Genomic DNA, 14308 nt, shown 5'->3' on the forward strand with positions numbered 1-14308 from the left:
CTGGGAAGATAACTGGCTTGCACTAAGGCACCATATTGTGGTCACCCCGAGGGTCTCCTTGGAATGGAGATGAGCAGAAGGAAAAACAGACTCATACCTCATTTCACACTCCCTCCCGGAGTACCCTCCCAGAGCCAGAGTGGAGCATTATGCAAGCCGTCTTCACTTCCTCTCTGGCCCCTCTCTCCAGGCTCATGCAGTTGCATGTGGGAGCATCCAACGCACACAACGCAACTCCACGGTGCTTCCTCACGGCCACAACGACTAGAGGCCGTGGCTTTCCATGACTTAGCTGTTCTCAGTATTTCTAGCTGGCCTCAGTCTAACACAGGATTTATTTGGAGCCCTTCAAAATTCCATAAATCATATCAAGATTATTCATAAACTTTAAAAACGTCTCCCATGAATACAAAAATAAAATGTAGAATATTCCAGCACTGGATAAAAGAAAATAACTTACTATAGTATATACACATAGAAAAACTTGGAAGGATATAGACCACAGTGGAGAGTGGATATTCAAATGGTAGATTAGGGGAGTTTTTCCCTCCTTATTTAACAAAGAACTATGGTTACTTTCGAAATAATTTTTAAGTTACTTTTTAAAGGCTACTATCAAGTTCTTAGGGATGGACTAAAACAAGAGACTCCAGTCTGTGCCTCTGCAGGCACGTTCTTTCATACGCTGAAGAACGGTATGAGGGGCTCCCCAAGCCAACAGGCTGCCTGCCTGAGTTGGCCACAAGCCTGGGGCTACAATGTCATGCAGCCAAAAGATATGCCTGGGCGTGCTGGTGGGGTCGGCAGACATCGAGGCGCTAGCACTAAGCTGGGGTGGGTGGACCAACATCTCTGAGCATCCATCTGTGCCAGTCTTGGGCCAGAGGCCCCACACATGCTTATCTCTAATCCTCACGACGACACCCAAGGCAGGCAAGCTAGACAACTTGCCCAAGGTCACACACGGCCAGAAAATGGCAGAGCCAGGGTTTGAAGCCAGGTAAATCAGGCTCCAGAAAGTGCTGTGAGCCAATGAAATACAAAGATGTGGTCCCCACACATCTAGAGCTTACACACCAGTGGAGAAAAAAGCGAGAGATCCATAACATCAGGGGTGAGGAATACCAGTGAAGAGTAAGGACGGGAGATTCAGGAATGTAGAGCAGGGAAACCTTATAAAGGACAGAGGTGGGATTTGAACCTAGTCCTACCTGGACCTAAAGTCTTCGTGCTTTGGACCATATTAGGCTGCCTCTCCAAGCTGCAGGAGCCTGGAAAGGCAGAGGCAGCGCCAACTCAGAAGACAGTGACCTGACAAGTGCGAACCTGTCCTGTCCCCTCCGCTCTCCCTTCCCCCCAAGTACCACCTGGGCTCCAATAAGAGGCAATGTAGGAGCCGACCGACACCACCTCCAGCCACGGACATCTGCGTGAACCCAGAGACATCCCACCCAGAGATGTTTAGGCTTCTGGCCAAACAAGGAAATCCAAGATAAACCTGCCATTCTGTCATGACCTCAGCCTGCCGGGAGACAGACAGAAACAATGGCCAAGGGGACCAGCCCTGCTGTGTTTTCACGGCACCTTTCAGGAAGAGATGAAATCCACCGTCAGTCACACCTCTCTGGTGGGGAGCAGGGACTCTCCTGAAGGTAACCTATGCGCCCCCTGCAACTTCTCGAAGAATGAAAAACAGCACTGCTTCCCCTCAAACTCGTCACACTGACTGACAGGAGTTCCCATGAGGCGCTGTTTGTCAGTACTATTGTTAAAAAAGAAATCCGGTCTATAGCACTGGCTGATGATTTCTTCTATCCCACACTCTCTTTATTGGAGCACAACAAAGCTACTTTTATTCAAGCTTATTACCTGGGCTTGGAGTGACTGTGAAAGGGAGGCCCCGAGTTTACTGTTACTGCTACAGATGGGATGGTCCAGCAACACCGCCTGCTTGGGTTGCTGGTTAATCCTAAAAACAGGCTGAACCTGAGGATCATATTACACCAAGGGTCTGGCTCTCTCAGGATCTCGGAGCTGATGTCTAAATTTTGTTTTCCAAATTGGTGGCCCTTTGGAAGCATCAAGGATTCCACCATGACACCTTCCTTTAGGTGCCCCATTAGGGACTTGACTCCATTTAACATCTACACACTTTGATTTTTCAAAGTTTTCTGGTCCTGGGCTCCATCATCTGGCACTCTTGAGCACTTACCTAAGTACTTTACATAAACTGGCTCTCTTAATCCTGGAAGCAGCCTTGTTGAATAGGTGCTTTTGTTATCATCTCTGTTTAGAGATGAAGAAACTGAGGGACAGAAGAATTGATGTGCCCGGGGTCACACTGTTCCTGAGGGGCTGAGTCGAGAACTGACCCCACACATTCTGACTCTAGAACCTGTGTTCTCAACCACTGCACTAGACTGCGTCCTCCACAGAGGGTTTAGGGTGACCTGGTTTCTTCCTGCTTTAAGTAAGGTACTCACGAATGGAAGCAGGGCACGTGCAGCATAAACAGAGGCACGAGGTCATTCATGGACACCCTGACCTCAGTGGTAAGAGTCCCAAGGATATAAGTGAGTCTTCTATGAGCCTCAAATTGAAGCAACAGAATTCACCTTCCAAGATGATAGTAAGTCCAGCCACAGAGCCCAGCTGGACTGACAAGTCTGGATGAAGGAGAGTATTCAGCATCAGCTGCCTTCAGTTCCAAGTGCCTTAAAGAAGACCCTCTGGGCAGGTGGATCTCAAGCAACCACATATCGTGTTCTCCTGCATACTTCCTGTCCCACACACACACACACACGCACGCACACACACACCCCGACTCTATCTTTGTCAAAGACTTCTTTTAGACAACACAGAGTAACTTAGCTACTCAATGTGACACAGAACGCTTCTACAGGAACAGAAACAAATGTCCACCTCCTTGTTATCCAGATCTTATCTATCTACACCTCACGTTCCAGCTCAAGTCCCATCTGTCTAATTCGACTAACAGCGTTTCCAATGCGAAATGGTACAACCATGTCTGCCCTGTACACACCCAGAATGCATCGCACCTCCAGGCTGTGGAGACCACACAGTGCCCTTTACACAAGAACCTCAGCTTTTTCCTGCAGTGCCTCCTGATGGTCCCTTTACTCAGAGCGACACAAGCAGAGAGATGCACAGAAACCGCCAGAAACCTGGAGCGTCCTGAAACAGCCCACGTCACCCTCAGTAGACACAGTTCTGTCCTGGGACTAATTCTGCTGAATGAACCACAGATCTCTGAAAACTAACTTGCTGCCACTCTCACTTAATGGTCCTGAAAATGACGCAGAATGACACGCTTTTCCACCCTGGCTTTCGCCTCGCTTGAACTGTTCTGAGGTATACTAAATATGGCATTTTAAAGGGCAAAAAACACTACCCAAACAGCTTCTAGGCTTCTCTAATGAAGAAAGAGTCCTTGTTTTTAAACTTTTCAAGCTTCTTAAATTTGTTTCTTCGCTGTCTTCTTTTAAAAATTCCAGACGGTAATTCCAATCACAGCGGTCTTTGTGAAACTACATTTCCGTGATTTTTTTTTTTTTTAAATCAAGTAATGTTATTGGAAGGAAGCAGAAAACCACAGCGCCCAAACAGAAGTGACTAATGCTGGTAGCGAGTGCTGGAAGAAAAGGCCCCACAGAGAAAGAGACCGCGGCCCCACAGCAGCCCATTGTATGTGACCAACGCCAGGATTATCTGGAGACTGGCGACCAGGTTTTCCAGCCCCTGGATGTGTTAACCAAAGTAACCAGGTGCAACTCCTTTCACTGGCAATGTTTTGCTAAGGATGATAGAAAGAAAAAATATAAGAGGAACAAAAACTAAGGAGGAGAGAAAGAAATTCAAATAAACACTCAGTTCAGTAGAAGACAGAAGTCATACCGTACAGCCTATCCCCAGTTACGTTCCAGATTTATTTTTAAAGAACTACATATCTTCTATTGTCTGATGTTATGCACTGCAGGTGTTCCTCAAAAAGTTTTACGTGCAAGATAGACCAGTGACCTAATATTAAACTCACTGAATTCCTCTATTATCATTTCACCATGCTGTTGGCACAGTTGCAAAACTGGTATGAGGTTTTTCTTTGGTGCTGTAAGGATGTGTGCTCTGGGTCCCAAAGAGTCAAAACGTCTTACTCATTTAACTTTCCTTACCTTTATTCTTTCAACTTGCACTCACTCACCCTTATCTAAAAAGCATTTTGGTAGAAAGCACGAACCCACATGCCACACCCTTCCCCTGCAAAAATAATAACCCTATCTGCTACTACTCACTGCCCCCCATGTTATGACATAGTCAGTAATAACTACTTCTTCATGAATGCAAAATCATTCATCTCAAAAACAGCAAGGGGCTTGTTTTAGCCCAGTCTTTCAATGAGATGTCTCCCTGACAACAATGTTTTAGTTACAGCCAGGTTGGTTAAAGCAAATCTGAGATGTTGTTATTATTTTCCCAGAGGCTAGTGTTTCTTCTATCAGGTTATTATTTGAATAACAGATTTACTTTTCAAAAAGCATCAAAATATAACCAATTGTCAATTTATTAGGGACATTAATTAATGAAATTTTACTCATAATGTAATATAAAACATAAATAATATATGATGATAACAGTCTCTTGGTATTTACTACCAAATTCTATTTTTCCACACAGTAAAGGAAAATAAAGAATTAATATACTTGACTCAATAACCAACTAAAACGGTTTTCTTTCCCCTCTATCCCCATTAAAACCCATGGCAATGATAACCTTGGATCCAACAATTGCGCTTCTAAGAATTAATTCTAATGAAGCAATCACAGATGTATCTTAAAAATCTATAATGTTTATCACATGGCCCATTTAAAGTGTGAAAACAGGAAACAATCTAAATAAGCAGTAAGAGGGCTAAGTGAATACATGAAAGTACACCCATAAAATGGAAGGTTGCAAAACCACTAAAAGTCATGCTATGACGCCAATAGTTGTGAAAGGTATCCTAAAATCATTTGTTTGCAAAATATGTGGTCTTTCTTTTTCATGAATTAAAGCCTAAATCCATTGAATAACACCACTTTCATGAACTTGCATTCTGACATCTTACTTGAACAGGAGAGAAATAACTTCTATGGGGAAGTGTAGATGTGTATAAATAGAAACGATAATTGCTTTCAGGATTAATCACCTACTATGTGTCCATAGAGAAAAGAGGTGAAAAATTCTGATGAACAAACTGGAGAGCTACATACGGAAAGTAGCACACAATGCTAAAATTTTATAGTTCTCTCTGAAGGACCTCAGTTCACACTGATCACACTTAACTCTGCATCTCCTCATTACCTCTACGTAGTTTGGGCAATGCCTCGCTCTCCCCCACGTATGCTTGGTATCTCTCCAGTCGGCCTACATGTTCATCGTAGGTAGGGTCTCCGTCTCCCACAGTATTGAAGGTATGTGATTATGGTCTGCCTGGCATCTCTTCCCCTCTTCTGGCCACAGAACCTCCCACCCCACCACGACCATGACCGCTTCCATTGAGCAGCTGCTCTTTCCCCTTTCCAACTATGTGTTTCTTGGGTGGTGACCAACCCAGTGTCCTGCTTTGGTGGGCTCAGAGGGGGGCAAGTAAGCAGACCTTGGCATACAGTGAAGCTGGAGGTAGAAGGAAGCCCTCTCATCCCTTTGAGGCTGCTCACCTGGGACATGGGAAGCCCAGATCTGCCTGAGGCCACATTCCTGCCAACAGGAGATGTGGCCAAGGGGAAGAGAGATGCCAAGGAAGCAGAGAGGAGTCCAAATGATACTGATGTCGTCCCTGGATCTGGAGTCAACCTCGACTTTAGTTGGTACATGCCCCAGCTAGGGAGTTGGACACCTGCCACTTGCAGCTGGAACAGTCCTGAAAGGTTCAATCTTACTCACACAAGCCAGAGACAAGACTCTACATTCTGTGCTGTATTCATAGCCAAAAGGACCAACCTCTGCTCTCCCAGCCCCCCAGGTAACTGGGTTATCACCTGGGAGGCGTGGGTCACACAAGATCCAGTTTGTTGCATCCTTCTAAAATACCAGTGCTGGGGCTGGCCCCGTGGCCGAGTGGTTAAGTTCCTGCACTCTGCTGCAGGCAGCCCAGTGTTTCATTGGTTCGAATCCTGGGCAAGGACAAGGCACTGCTCATCAAACCACGCTGAGGCAGCGTCCCACATGCCACAACTAGAAGGACCCACAATGAAGAATATACAACTATGTACTGGGGGGCTTTGGGGAGAAAAAGGGGGGAAAAAAAAAGACTAAAATACCAGTGCTTGTGCTAAGGAGAAGGAACTGGTTCATTCTGTTTCTTAGGAAATTGAGAAAAATAAATCCTAATCACTCAGTCTTCACAGAAGGTCTCTTCTCAGGAAAAGTTGCCGTTAGTGAAATAGACTGCTCTGCCCTTTTTCATCTCTGCCTCCTGTGACAGAGTTACAGTGACTCAGTTTTTCTGTTTGTTTTTAATGAAGCAGAAATTAGGACCACGTGCAAACAAGTGTTTTCTCATAAGGAAGACACGAGTTGTTGTAAGCACAGCACTAAAAGCCCTGACTCAAACCAAACGCCACCTCCTTAACCACTAACACACCTCCATGGAGTACCCTGAGGTTCCCATTTAAGGAACTACCGAGTCCCTCCCTGCCTAGATGCGTGACACCCAGTCAAGCTCAGAGATGAAGGTGACACTCATAAACCATTCCTAGCAATGAATGCACTGCAACCACACAGTGATGACTGCAAAGTAATCGTCACTCATGATAAATGAGTTTTCCTGTCGGGCCCAAGAAATAAAAACATCACAGACGGTGTCCTGAGTCAAACCAAGGTACAAGGACGGTCTTAAACCAGGGAAATCGTGCAGGTAAAGATTTCAGTAGGAAACAGTTGTAAACAAATTGTAAACAAATTAATCCCACTCTGTCAATCCTCTACCTTCATTACTGGAATCTACTCATTAATAACAGAGCCTCCAAAAAGGGAGCCCAAAACCACAGCAGACAGTCAGTGATGCCACATCCAGGGGCAGACCAGGCTGGGTAAGCATCCTCTATGCCTCACGATATTTCCTACAGCTCTTTTTCTCTCCTAAAATCCAACCGGTGGAAATCAGTCACTATGCAAAACAAAGATAATAACTTCTCTTGTTTGAACCAGAATTTAAAGAGAATATTTGTGTACAATCATATATGTCCTGTAGTATGTTAAAAAAAAAAAAAAAAACACTGACCAGAAGCACTGTGATGTTCAGCATACAAATGAAAATAATTTTTACCTTATTTAAATAATTCGCATTAAAAAGCCAAAAGCAGACTCAGGATTACCGGTTAGGGATGACATTCTACTCCTCTCTTTCCAAAATTCAAGAGAGGGTACTTGAGGTGTTTGCCCATGAAGACTTTAAAAGGGCATCAGTTGGAAAGCAGCCCACGCTGAACGTGTGCGTAGACGGGGTGACGACACATAGACCACAGGGGTGCATCCAAGAATAGTATCAAAAACAAGATGTTGCCCAACTTTGGCATATAGTGAACAGGTAGTTGAACACCTACGCTGTCCTGAGGCCACCAAGCAGCTGCTTGGGCAATAGTTTATTTATGTCCTGCCCTGCCCTCGCTGAGCTCACACGAGCACAACACCCTGCCACTGCGCCACTCCCGACGCCTCTCCACGGCACGGAAACCCTAGGCCAGGCAAGCTAGAGGCCAACAAAAAACGTGCAATGAGACATGAGAAGTATCTCAGGGACTTAGGTTGCCAGAGGCAGCACATAAAAATGCAAGCTACCCAGTTAAATCTGCATTTTAGATAAACAACAAATCATTTCAGTATAGTACATCTCATGCAGTATTTGGGATACGCTCATACTAAAAATTTATCTGAAATTCAAATTTAACTGGACATTTGTATTTTATCTGTCAGCCCTACTTAGGGTAAACATCGGTTGTTGAGCCCGCATCATCTATTCCCAGTTCTTTCCTGACCAAAAGCCAAATTTCCTGGGAAACAGGGGACCCCATTTTCAGCCAAGTGGGGTGTCATGTAGGGTAGTCATGACAGAAATTTAAGCTGAGCAATGAAATGCAACATGCAGTGGAACACCACGTTTTGATGGGAAGAGACTACACTTTATTGTCTTAGGGGTGAGGAAGCTTGAGAGAAAGGAAGGTATGACAGCTGCCTTCATCCAAGCCCTTCCCTGGCCCCCTTTGAAATGCCGGAGAAGCCACGAAGGCGGGCTGGGCGGTGACAGCTGAGTGTGCTGTGCCTACAACGGGCATCCCCAAACCAAAGTGGTCAAAATCTGCACCAAGCCAACCAGAGACATCCACGCCGTACGGTCCACGAAACCCCCGGGTTCTTTACCCATTGATGAGGTGTACATAGCTCTCTAGGGTAGGTCTTACCCTTTCTTTATATACTAGTGTGGCCTAAAGGGTCTTTTTTGTTTGTTTGTTTTAAGAAAGTATTGTTTTAAAAACAAGTCTAAAGGCATAAAAAGTTTTCATTATTAAGCCAGTTTGGGCATGCTGCTTTGCAACAGGGAAACCCAAACGAACAAACACTATTCTAACAATAGCTCTGCTGAAGTCCACCTGTGGGTCTGGGTACTGTCCACTGCTTTGTCTGATGGGCTGACACCCCGACAGGAGTCTGTTTCCACACGACGGCGCACGCACCCCCGCCGACAGGAACTACAAGGGGCGCTCCGCGAGGCTGGGAAAAGCAACCATCTAGATCCAGTCCGACCATTTCAGACTTTAGCACAAGGAAAAACGAATCCGACGACAGCAGTTGTACAGATCATTCTTCCAGCATTAATCTGTGCCAAGTATGTTAAGGAAAGATTAAAAGAAAAACATTTTTCCTTAACTGTGCAGCACAGGTTTTAAATGAGAAAACCTCTTCAACTCCCGCAGCACTTTCAAGCCTGAGGCCGGGAGGGCCTCAGCCTCCCTATCTGAAGAAATAACGCCGTCTGTAAAAAACTATCTCACTCGTTTCTCAATCAACCTAAAATATTTGTCTTGGATCTTACAGCAGAGTCCCCCGGGCTCACAAAAGTGCTCATGTTTGTACTTCTTGCCTATTTATTTAGGATATTTATACCCTTATAGAGAAGGATATCAGAGATCATCTAAGAACCAGTTCAATATTTCTTAGGTTAGGGACGCGTTAAGCCAAGCTAACCCCAACTTCCAAAGACTCCGTCCACTGGACCCTGTGGTCTCCCCAGCATCGCCCCCGTGCTTCCTCGTTTCTGAATCTGAAGAAAACAGTCTCTCTCTTCCATTTTCCAAATACCAGAGCTTGTTGTCCAGCATCTTGGTGAGAGAGGTCTGACACAAAGCCATGAAGACATCTTCTCTACCACAATAATCTTGGATAAATAGCTTTTGTTTTCGACATAACTGACCCTAAATAATGTATTAGAAGTCCCCATGAGTTTTAAATTGGGTAACAGCACATATTAGAGGAATTTTTTTAAAAAGACCTTCCAAGTCAGCCAACCCATCTGCTCTGGAATATTTGATTATGAAAGCATTTAGCAATATGAAAAGCATATATACAAGCACAGAGGAAAAAAATGTAAAGTTCTTAGGGTGATGAGGATTCTCCACGAGGCTTTCTTTTTAAAAAATTTCTAATTATCATTATAAATTATTTTTACAATAAGTAATATTTAAGTGAACCATAATTACGAGTGGTGGTCCCATAATAACTTGTATAAAATGAAAGTCTTTAATTTTGCTTCTGCCTCCAGCTCTAACATGAACAAGAAGAGACAGAAAAAAGGTTTTTTACACAAGACACAAGAAAACCAGCAACTTATCTCAAACCAATAGCCAAAGATCTATAAATTTCAGAGGTCCTTTACCGTCTCCACACTCCTTTCTGCCCACCTCAGAGACAGGATGCGCCTCCATTTGGAGACAGATGAGCAGGATTTCTTCTTGCTCATCCTCCAGAAGCTCAGGCCTGCTCAGTGCACTATTTTCCAGGCAGCCATGAGCCAGAAATACAGAGCCAAGGCTCCCGCTTCCTGTGAGGCCCCAGTCACATGCCCATGTCCTTCCGTGCTCCTGGGGCTGGCAAACGGGAGGAGTCTGCTCCTAAGTGGGGGAACCTCAGCCCCAGGACCAACATGAAACACAGTCAAACTCCCGAAGGCAATGGAAAGGGCTCATAACGCAGACGTTTAAACTCTCCTTTTCCAGGGTCATGGTGTAGACCACAAGGCTGTGAAGCGACCCCAGAAATGATGTCCATTCTCACCTCATCCATTTGCTTTTGCACAGTTGCATTTGAATGTAGCAAATCAAACTTCCTTTATTTAATCCTTCCTTGTTGCTAAGCTCTACTTAATTCTGAAAGAGTCAATCTAATGATGGAAAGGTCAGACTTAATGGGAAAAAAGGCGTGTCAGTCCCCCAAAAACCACCATTCTTTTGTCAGGATCTCCCACACAAGATCTGGCCACTGTGTCCGCCTGGAAATGTTGACCTGCTCACCACTGCTGGGCACGGTTCAGACTCATGGGGAGGATGCCACAAGACCTGTCCCCACTCACCTGGGGCCAGAGCAGAAGATGGGGAGGGAAGATGCATACAGCCCGACCATCGAGTTCCTCCACCCGCAACAAGTTCACAGGGGCAGAAGCCACCGCTGAATGAGGAAAATGACTTACTGTCCATTCTCTCAAAAGACCTGCTGTCGTGAGTGTAAGAGCTGTATGTTTCTAAAATCTACTTACTGTAAATAATAAAAATATTTTTGTTATTCTAGCTGTGGAGGCAGACCTTTCCTAAAATCCAAAGCTGTAGGGTTCCTTGATTCTCACTAACAATGCTAGCCAAATCAGTGTTACTGTTATGAAGACTCCCTCCATATAAAGTTTGGATCATATTAACATTTCACTCTTATTCACCCAGTTACCAAAAAAGGCATTGTCAGTCTTCATACACAACCCTAAATAGAAGGGCCAACGTGTTTAATAACCATTATCACAGCTACACCCTCACAACAATGTTTAAGGAAAGCCTCCACAGGAAGCATGCCACCTTCCTTGCCCATCCCCACAAATTCACTCCTTCTGTAACTTCTTCTCAAAGAGGGAAAAAATATCTCACCCACTGTAGTCATTCTTCTCACATGGCCTGATGGAGCAGTGACCAGAGCACAAGTCTACACCCAAGAGCAAGAAAGGCCATTAAGATATGCAAGGAGAGGCGTTTAACTGCCCCAGCAAGACTAAGCAGGTCCACCCTGGCAACTGCAACTGGGATGACGGCCCCAGCTCCACGCTTGGCAGGGAGGCTGCGAGACACTGCATGCAGCTACTAGAACTGACAACCGTAAGTACTTATTCTTTGTAACCTTTATTTTTACTTATTTATTTTTGTCACCATAATGAGGTCCCTGTGCACTGGCTGATCTGCCCCGGGCTCCACACCCTTTCTAGCATGACCCTGACTCTAAGGAAGCAGGCAAGGTCGTTCCCATTTAACAAACGAGGAAACCGGGGCTGCTGAAGTTACGCAAGCTCGGTAAGTGGCAGAGACGTGATTCAAACCAGAATCTCTGACTACAGAGCTCACAAGTACTCCCCACGACAGCTCCCTGCCCCGTGACCAAGTCCCAAGCACCCGTCCATCCACACTGCACAGACACAGCCATCAGGCCCAGATTCCCACCGCCACAGAGGGAAACTGCTGGTGGCAACTGTAGAAACCACAGCAGGGAAGGCCATTTTCCCCTCAAAAATACATGTAAGTAGCCAAAAGGTGGAAACAAGTCAAAGGTCCACCAACAGATGAATGGATAAATAAAATGTATGTACATGCAATGGAATATTACTCAGGCATAAAAAGGAATAGAGTACTGATATACGCCACAACACGGATGAACCTTGCAAACACTAAGCCAATTAAAAGAAACCGGCCACAAAGGCCTATACAATATGTGACGCCTTTTATTTGAAATATCCATGGGCCGGCCCCATGGCCAAGTGGTTAAGTTCATGTGCTCCACTTCAGCGGCCCAGGGTTTTGCCAGTTCAGATTCTGGGCACGGACCTAGCACTGCTCATCCAAGCCATGCTGAGGCAGCGTCCCACATGCCACAACTAGAAGGACCCACAACTAAAATATACAACTATGTACTGGGGGGCTTTGGGGAGAAGGAAAAATAAAAAATAAATAAAATCTTTGAAATGTCCAGAATAGGCAAACCTAGAGACATAAAGTAGGTTAGTGCTTGCTGAAGGCTGGGGAGGATGGGGTTATGGGGGAGAGGGGTGATAGCTAACAGCTACCTAGCTAGTAAAGGATTCTCTTTGTGGTGATGAAAATGTTCTAAAATTGTGGTGATGGTTGTACACACCCGTGACTATAATAAAAACCATCGAATCGTACACTTTAAATGGGTGAAATGTACGGTATATAAAATACATCTCAATAAAGCTATTTAGAAAAATAAGTGTCATCAGTTAAGCAAATTAAGAGACCCTGGCTATTATCTCCTTCAAATTCCTCTTTTAAAGGTGAGGAAACCCAGCAACAAGCTCCACATTAGGGTCTAAATCAGTGTCCCAAGGTGCCTACTAGTACCACTCAACATCCCCTGGGTGCAAGCCCCACACCAGGCCACGGATAATGGGGGCCCCTCATCCCGGCCCCAAACGGTGTACAGGTCATTGGGCTTTTTCCGCTTGAAACAATGACGTCCTACCCAACGGCCTGCAGCCCTGGGCTCAGAGCAGTGAAGAGGTAGGAGGTGAGGAGCCAGGCAGGAGGTGAGGCCTGAGATGGGCCCTCAGGGTGGGATGCACTGGGCAGAGGGCCAGGAAGAGTGCTGAGGTCACTCCTGGGAAGGGAGACAGGTGGTGCCAAGTGCGACTTCAGCTTATACAGGTCTTCAGATGAGGTCTCAATAAGAGCAGCCCCGCTCCCAGGAGAACGGGTAGAGAGGCGGGAGGGCGGCCCGCCAGGCCAGGGTCCCGGGGCAGTTCTGACACGGCAAGGACAGGATGAGAGGGGTCCTCACAGAAGACCAGCCTGGCTACGGGGACCAAGGTCAGAGGCCAGCATGTTGTAATCTGCAATGAAGTTTCAAGACACACACTAGGGTCGGGGAGACAGGGATGGCGAGAAAGGAAGGAAGAGAGATCACGAAGGAGAAAAACCACCAGACCAACCACGTCAAGACCTGTGCGAGGGCACAGAGGGACACCCAGGGCCCAGAGTGCCCAGGCTGAGATCCTCACTAGCCACGTGACTTTGGTCAAGTTACTTAAATGCTCTGTGCCTCAGTTTCCCGAGTAAAGTGGGGATAAAAATAGCATTTCTGTCAAACAGTTGTTGGGAGAATTAAATGTGGAGGGTGCTTAGGACAATGCCCGGCTCTGAGGAAGCGCTTATGCGCTGTTGGTTAAATAGATGCATGTACACGCATCTTCACTGGCTGTGGCCCCACTTCTGAAGACAGGAGCAGTGAGGAGGAAAAGCCCCCTTATCCCCCATCAAGCTCCCTGGTTCACTCTTTCCCCATTCATTCACCCCTAGTTCTAGGAAGAGTGGCTCCCTGCCCTTGAGGGTGGGCCTTCCGGGAAAAGAGACAAGAAGAACAACGAATATTCTCACCAAGACCCTTGGTGAGCAGCCAGAGAAGTGAGTGAAAGACCCAGGACCAGACAGGCGTGTCCTGCGGGCAGGCAGCACCTGCGGCGACACCCGGCGGGTCTGTACCCTTCCACCCAACACTGCCCTTTCCAGGCGCTGCCTCAGACTCGGGAACCACTGGGTGTCCTCTCTGCCCTGCTCATCCTCTGGGCCTGTCCCCTCACAACTCAAATCAGAGACTCTGAGGCCCAGCCCTGTATCGACAATGCTGGCCAGAAGGCTCTGGGCAGAGCGTGTAGACCAGAGGAGAGGAGGGATCCCGAGTGGGATGGAGGAACCCACCGTGAGATCTTGACCAAATTGCCCCAGAGCGTCAGGAATGAGGAGGGCGGGCTCTGCTCTAGCCTCTCCTTCAGGAGGCTGCGATGCTGTCGGGGTGTCTCCTCTGCCCCAGCCCAGCATCGTGCATACACACAAGACTCCTGGGGTACAGTGCCCACCTTTAAAAGAAGTTTAGAGGGATGACCCAGAGGCATAGTGGTTAAGTTTGCGCCCTCCGCCTTGGCGGGCCAGGGTTCATGGGTTCGGATCCCAGGCACGGACCTGCACATCGCTCATCAAGCCATGCTGTGGCGGCA

At 46.4% G+C, this 14308-nt stretch overlaps 1 protein-coding gene across 1 annotated transcript in view; it reads right to left on the reverse strand.

The window, feature by feature from the left end:
• The window catches only part of WWTR1 (WW domain containing transcription regulator 1), a 120422-nt gene that overhangs the window by 85899 nt on the left and 20215 nt on the right, over nt 1-14308 (reverse strand). The gene's annotated exons all lie outside the window — the stretch shown is intronic.

Source organism: Equus quagga, chromosome 1 (assembly GCF_021613505.1).
Source record: "Equus quagga isolate Etosha38 chromosome 1, UCLA_HA_Equagga_1.0, whole genome shotgun sequence".
Taxonomy (NCBI): Eukaryota; Metazoa; Chordata; class Mammalia; order Perissodactyla; family Equidae; genus Equus; species Equus quagga.